General features: G+C 32.5%; 1 non-coding gene across 1 annotated transcript; it reads left to right on the top strand.

Moving 5' to 3' along the window:
• Nucleotides 1-6,639: 6,639 nt before the first annotated feature.
• LOC112210293 (U4atac minor spliceosomal RNA) lies at nt 6,640-6,757 on the top strand. Its single transcript, XR_002945082.1, has one exon. It is a non-coding gene; the product is annotated as a U4atac minor spliceosomal RNA (small nuclear RNA).
• The last annotated feature ends 323 nt before the right edge of the window (nt 6,758-7,080 follow it).

A 7,080-nucleotide genomic window follows, 5' to 3' on the forward strand; every position in this document is an offset into this window, starting at 1 on the left:
TAAGTGCTGTAATAGTCGAAATCGACGTGCAGTTTCCTGTCTTTTCAGTCTGGTGTGAGGATTCCAGGTTAATCGTTTGTCCAAATGTAGTCCAAGGTAGCGAATCTGTTCGACAGGGGTAAGGGTAACATGGGATTTGTTGGAATTTATCTTAATCCTGCAATTACGACACCAATCTTCGAGGGCTGTGATATGGGATTGGATATTTTGGGATACAATTAATGGGTTATTATTAACAGCGAGTACACATGTGTCATCGGCATACGTGGTGAGGATAGTGTTAGGATTGGTTGGAATGTCAGCTGTATAAACGGTGTAGAGGATGGGACCATGGATACTACCTTGAGGAACACCAGCGGACTGAATTATTAAATTTTAAATTCCTTTAAAAGTAGATGAATTTTACCTATGAATTTGACTTTATCACCTTTGTTGTAATGTTTACGCCTTTAGGTTTATGGACCAGTTAATGAATATTTGTAAAATTTAAAGGAAATAATAAGAACAAAAATCTACAAAAGTGAATAAAAAATAAAGTAAATATAAACGAATTGAAAATAATCTTAAATGAGTAAACAAGAAATATAATCAACAAAGGATAAAGATAGAAATCGTAGTTTGTGGTGTGCGTAGCTTTATCTTTAATACTCAAATTATACTGTTGTGCCAGTGTACCAAGCTATACTAAATACAGTTGTACCAGTGTACCAAGCTATACTAAATACAGTTGTACCAGTGTACCGAGCTATACTAAATACAGTTGTACCAGTGTACCGAGCTATACTAAATACAGTTGTACCAGTGTACCGAGCTATACTAAATACAGTTGTACCAGTGTACCTAGCTATACTAAATACAATTGGACCAGTATAAAACAGGTCTGGCATCAATTCATAACATTCCATCCATTAGTTTCTCTTATGCATGCGCCTACTTATTATCCTTGTATGTACTACTTATCCGAAATATTATGAAGCATCTATATTTCGAAAAAGGTTCATAGGACTTAACAAAAAGTTGGGAATTAGTGTAAAAATGTTCTAGTATAAATTATACTTAATTCCATCCGCCAGGTCCTACACATGCGAAAAAGTGATTCTTTGGCCACGTCTTAATTTTAAAATCAATTCGTCTTAGATTTTATTTACTAACGAAAAATTATTAACCTTGAAATAAAAGTGATTATGTACCCAATTGGAATGAAAATCATTAGAAAGAGGAGTGGAAGAGTCTTTAATAAAATAAAATTGTTAAATCTAACAACATTGAAATAGTAACTAAAATTGGAAAACTGAATGAAAACTAACCCTTCTCACCTTTGGGTGCCTTACATACCTTACCTTTAAAACATCCACTTATATGTATTCACTCATATCACAGAGAGTATTTATTGGTCAATAAATGACGTGTCTTCTCCAAAATCTCTCAAAATCATGACACCAAAAATAACAGAAGATCCTTCCCAACAATCCGTGGTTCTTTCCCAAAACTCACAATTAGGTCCGGTCTTATCTTACCTTACAACAATTATTTGAAACAAGTAGAGAAGTATTTGATATATAAAATACATAAATCGAGCAACATTAAAAAAGTGGCTAAAATTGGAATTGGAAATTTATTGTGCAATGCAATTTTTTCTTCTTGCAAACCAAGATACTATAAAAAAAATATAGATATAGTGAAGCTATATTGGCCTATTTACCTGACCGACTTTTTTCTTTTGTTTTTTAAATTTATTTATTAAAATTACAGCTGTATAAGAAAAAAAACATAAAATGTAATAAATGTTTCAGAAGATATGATAATCTTGGGAAGAAACCACCCAATGGTGGTACTTCAATTATTGCTTTTAACTAGAAAAGCTCGTGGCCATCTTCTTTTGAGACGCTTTGGAGGATTATTTGAGATTGTTAAGGATGAGAGATTGGGTGGATAAGGATTTTGAAATGAAAAGTATATCTAATTCGGGCCAAATATCCAACGAATGGGATGTTAACGTCTTTATGGATGAGTTTATATGTGACGTAATAAGGAGTATTAAGCATTTGACGGAGGATTTTGGATTGTAAGGCTTGGATACGGGATAAATTGGATTGAGCTCAATTCTGTATGTCAAAGTAGGTCTGATTATCATAGTTTATTTGTTGTTGTAAATAGGAGGTTTAGAGCGTTTGTCAAGGTGTTGTAGTAATTAGAATTTACGAGCAATTTCTTGTCGTTTCTTGTCTAGTATGCGGATTGCAATTAAGTCTCTTGTCAAGATGGAGACCTAAGTAGCGAATCTGTTCAACAGGCTTTAGTGGGATATTAAAAAAAGATAGATAAGGGCAGTGAAGGTCGTCTCATGAAATGTTTTTAATTTGATTAAATGAAAAGCATTAAATGAAAGTGAAATTTCATCATAATTTTTCAGGGATAAGAAAAAACCGTTTTACCTTAGACCAAATTAATTTAAAGTGCCTTCGCTAAGATTTAATAATTTATTCACTACCTTTTTCATTTATAGTAGCAGTCAGAAAAAATTAAAAATTTTAAATTCATAACCTTTTTAGAGGGAACCCTTCAATATTCCGCTTTATTGTTATGTCTAATAAAAAAAGATATTTTCTTATTTGAATATAACATTACAGATATCCAGTTTAAAGTTTCGACCTCTCTTTGATTACATTCACATCAAATGTACCCATAAATTACAAAACTATAAGGTCACCGAATACGACCCGCGGACCATGTCCGGATCTAGGCCAATGTCGACCCCAAACTCTGCCTTTCACAGTTTATTATGATTAAATTATTTTATGATTAAATTGGAAAATATAAGGGACATTTGCTGAAGTTGTTACAGTACATTAAATTACTGTTATATCTATTATTTATTATTATTCCTAAAAAAATCTAACTATAAGCATGTATTAAAAAGACCAACATCGACGAATATTTCTATGAATATAGCGTTTAATTCTAATCATGATTTGTCCTGTTTTACCTTAATTCTTAATAAGTACTGTCGGACTTTATTACTCTATTACAAAATTTGCAGCCTTATGGGATATTCATTTTTCTTTATAAAACTGATGTAAAGGGTTTGCATTATAGTCAGGAATAAATAATGCTTTACATATACACTAGCAAAATCTAATCATAATTAAGTTGGAAGGAAAATAATTGATATGATCATTTCTGTTGAAGATTTGTTGTACCTATTTTTTACTTTTACTGAAGCTATACATGGAATATACCGTAGGGGAAGTTATTGCGATCTTGCGGAATTTCTAATTTGAGTTTTCGCTGGAAGTACATGTTTTGAGGTCACATGAGTTCAAAAAAATCAAGTTTCGCAAAATGGTCGGTATGAACAGTCAAACAAAAACAAAAAATCCTACTAAACTGAAATTAAATGTTCAGAGTGGGCATATGCTTGGGAAGTGACTGCAAAATTCTTGGTAAAATCGAACGATCAAAAGTTCCTCTTTATAGAATCAATTTTTTTTTTTTGGGGCGTTTTTTTGATAATTGCTCAAACGATTTTCATTAAACTCGGCATGTCAATATAAGATCTTTAATACTAGCTAGGGCTTATCTTCATAGAAATAGTCTGGTATGTCGTATTTGAAGAATTGAAAAAAACAAATCTTCTAAATTACATTTAGTTTTGTTCATTTGACAAAAATAAACATTTATCATTGTTAGTAATTGTTAGCAATAGGTAAATACAAAATATTGAATAATTTTATGTATAAGAAAAGGATAAAAAAAGAAACAAAATGGCGCATATTTCCAGATTGTAATACGGCTTCGTTATTTCTTGTAAACTGTTCTATTCTTGGCAAGAATAAAATTTATATTCGTTATTCCCAGCTCGAGAAATAAATTAAAATAGAGACAACATTTTCGAACATTTTTAAACATTTTCGCCTTTCGTAGTTTTTAGATTTGTTCTAAAATCGCAAAATTAGCGATAGCTTCAACGCGAGCCTAAAATTCTGCACACAACTAGGGGACTTGAGTTGTGTGGCAAGTGGAAGTTGCGTTATGCGGACACAACAAAAGATTTTTTTTGTGGTTGATATTGACATTTTCTATACATTTTTTTATTTGTATGTGTTGCTCGTGCATTTTAGCTGAAATTTTACGAATGAAGATTGATTTTTCTCTAGGTTACGAAAAAGTGTTGAAGATCCCTATCTCCCTGCAGGTTAATTTACGACTACAGCTGATGAATTGCACCTTATTTCCTGGTCAAATTCATATTCCTTACTAAAGTGGTTGTCTTCAAGAAGAGTTGCTAAGAGCGACCGACAGTGGAGGGGGCTGGCCGGCGGGCAGTCTGCTATGGACAACACGCGATGACGCACCGCAGGTCCCCGACGACCAATGGCTTCAACAACGGAGCCGCCGACGAAAAACTTATGGTTAGCTATTTTTCTCCATTTCAATAATCATTTAATAGATTTTATTAAGTTGTAATATTAACTAATTCTTAAATTAACACTAAATTCATGTTTTTCAATAGTTAGCAGATATAACCATCAAGAAATCAAAATATAAATTTATCATGCACCTTGATTTAGATTATGCACATTATTTTTAATATGCTATATTGTAGAAAAAATGATCAAATAAGAATTTGAATGAAATATTTAAATTCAAGATCCAGAGTGTTATATACTGCCTTTTACACTTGCAATTTACGTAGCAATAATTCATACTATAATACGTAATAATACATATAAATTATTACAATATATATTTACCTGTCATATATTTTTATTATTTAAACATTGAATATCAGGGTGGTTTCCGGATCTCAACATTCATATGGGGTACCGGTGTCCCAGTAAACAACCCGAAAATTATCATTAATCTTTTGTTTCTAGCCATGTAATAACTTGCTAATATCACAGGTTCTTAGTTGGGACTACAACAAAACCAACAAACATGGTAATTTTTGTCGGAATTCCTTGGTATTTGTTATTTATTTGCATCGACACTTAATAAATACTATAAAATTCACATGTTTTTAAATAAGCAACATATTTCTAAAATAATACAAATTTAATTATGTTTAAGAAACTCACATTTAGGCAGCCAACATAAATTTCAATAGATGCAGGTTCGTTTTCGGAGTCCCCAACAATTAACTTGGAAATTAGTTATTTATGATAATGTAGTATATTTTATCGAACTATTTACAAAAAATACTAAAAAAAAAAAGGTTGACCCAACTCTCAAAACTGCAGTATTTGGTTCGACATCGCCATTACAACTTTCACAGGGCCTTAGGAAGCCAGGGATCTGGAATACGCAACAATTGAAGTACTGTAACCTGGAAAATAGCTATTTATAATGTCAATATCATATTTTCACTATTGGAAAAATGTTGGTCCGACTCAGACGTTTGAGATCTTTGCACAGGAGTGTTGTTGCTCTCGACGTCATCGTACTATTTATTTTATTATACATCTATAGTTAGACTAATTGATAAATTTAAATGAATTGTGTAAGTATTGTTTCCGTTTTTATTTTTAATGCATATTAAAATAAACGAATAATTTGATATTTTAGATTAGAGATGAACTGTCAATCGTGAAGGAACGGTATATTTCAAATAAGACCTAGCAATATTTCGTTTTCTGGGTCTAAGCTAATTTGGAGGTGTAACTGAAGGAGATTCCACTTTGAACTCCTTTTTATTTATTTTTGTCATATCACGTCATGTCCCACAATACGTTTTAAAATAAATACTACATCTACATTGAGTATGCGCTGGAATTTATTTATCTTTTTAATGGTTTTGCTTCTCATTTCGACATTATGTCAAATCTTCGCTTATGTGGGACATAACTTTGAATCATTATTCAATGATAAAGAGAATAAAAATAAAATTATTTATTTTTAGTTTAAAAATTATTTATAATTATCGTTACCCAACTTCAAAGTGGAACCTAAAGTATTACTAATGAGTATGAAGTAAATTCTAATGAGTTTTTCATGACGATGGTTATAGAAGATAACAGATAAACGAGCATGATCATACCCCACTTCTTATCCCTTGAAGAACCTTTCGAACCGTAAAGTGATTTCAATGATTCTTCGTTTAAATACTTTCATCAGTACCGCCGTTGTATCACATTGTTCAGCCCACCGGTCCATGTTCCTGGCTAGTCTTCTCATTTCCGGGATGGTGCATCCTCTTGCTGCTCTTAGTTTTCCAATGTACGCAGAGTACATGAACCTGGGTCTGCCTCGAGGTCGTCTTCCTTCAGGCCTTGCTTCTAAACACCATCTGGTATCGTCCATTCTACAGACGTGTCCTTACTACTTCAGTTGCTGGTCTTGCAGGTTTCGCGCACTGATTTCACACCCAGATCCTTTCATTTCTAACACAGTCTCTCCTGTTCTTACCAACTATTCTTCGGAGGAATCTTATTTCTGCTGACGATCTCCTTTTACACACCTTCCATATCTCATCCATAAGGAGGACAAACAGTAGTGGGCTTAGGCTATCTCCCTATTTTACTCCCTTATAAAAGTAGAAAGGGCGCGATGTCTGACCATTAAGTCTTACAATACCCTTTAGGTCTTGGTGAACTGATTTGATTCCCCTTACGGAATTTGCTAGCACTCTTCTTGTTATCAAGCATCTCTGTCAAGGGAAGCATAATGTTCAATGATCGTTTAGTGAGGGTAATGATGCTGACACCCATATAAATATGTTAATATATTTTATGGATTTAAATAAGAAATTTATGCAACTTTGAATGAGGAACAAAGCAGTTGAAATTCAATTTTTTTCGAATCAAAGAATGTCCGATCAGCAAGGCTTAGGAAAAAAATAATTTCAAGTACAGTAACCTAATACAACCCATTTTATCTTTAGTAAAAGTAAAAGTAGCTGTTGCCCACGACTTCGTTTACTTAGTTTTCAGTTTAAGTCAAGTTAAGTGTATTCAGTTTCAGTAGCCATTTTAATGCCACTTCAATATTAATTTGAAAGCCATTGAAGGAAAAACTATAATAATTCCGTTTCTCATACGTCTCAAAATTTTGCGTTTTTACGTAGAGATTCGGATTTATTTT

This window comes from Halyomorpha halys, unplaced genomic scaffold, assembly GCF_000696795.3.
Source record: "Halyomorpha halys isolate HHAL.00 unplaced genomic scaffold, Hhal_1.1 Scaffold128.1, whole genome shotgun sequence".
Lineage (NCBI taxonomy): Eukaryota > Metazoa > Arthropoda > Insecta > Hemiptera > Pentatomidae > Halyomorpha > Halyomorpha halys.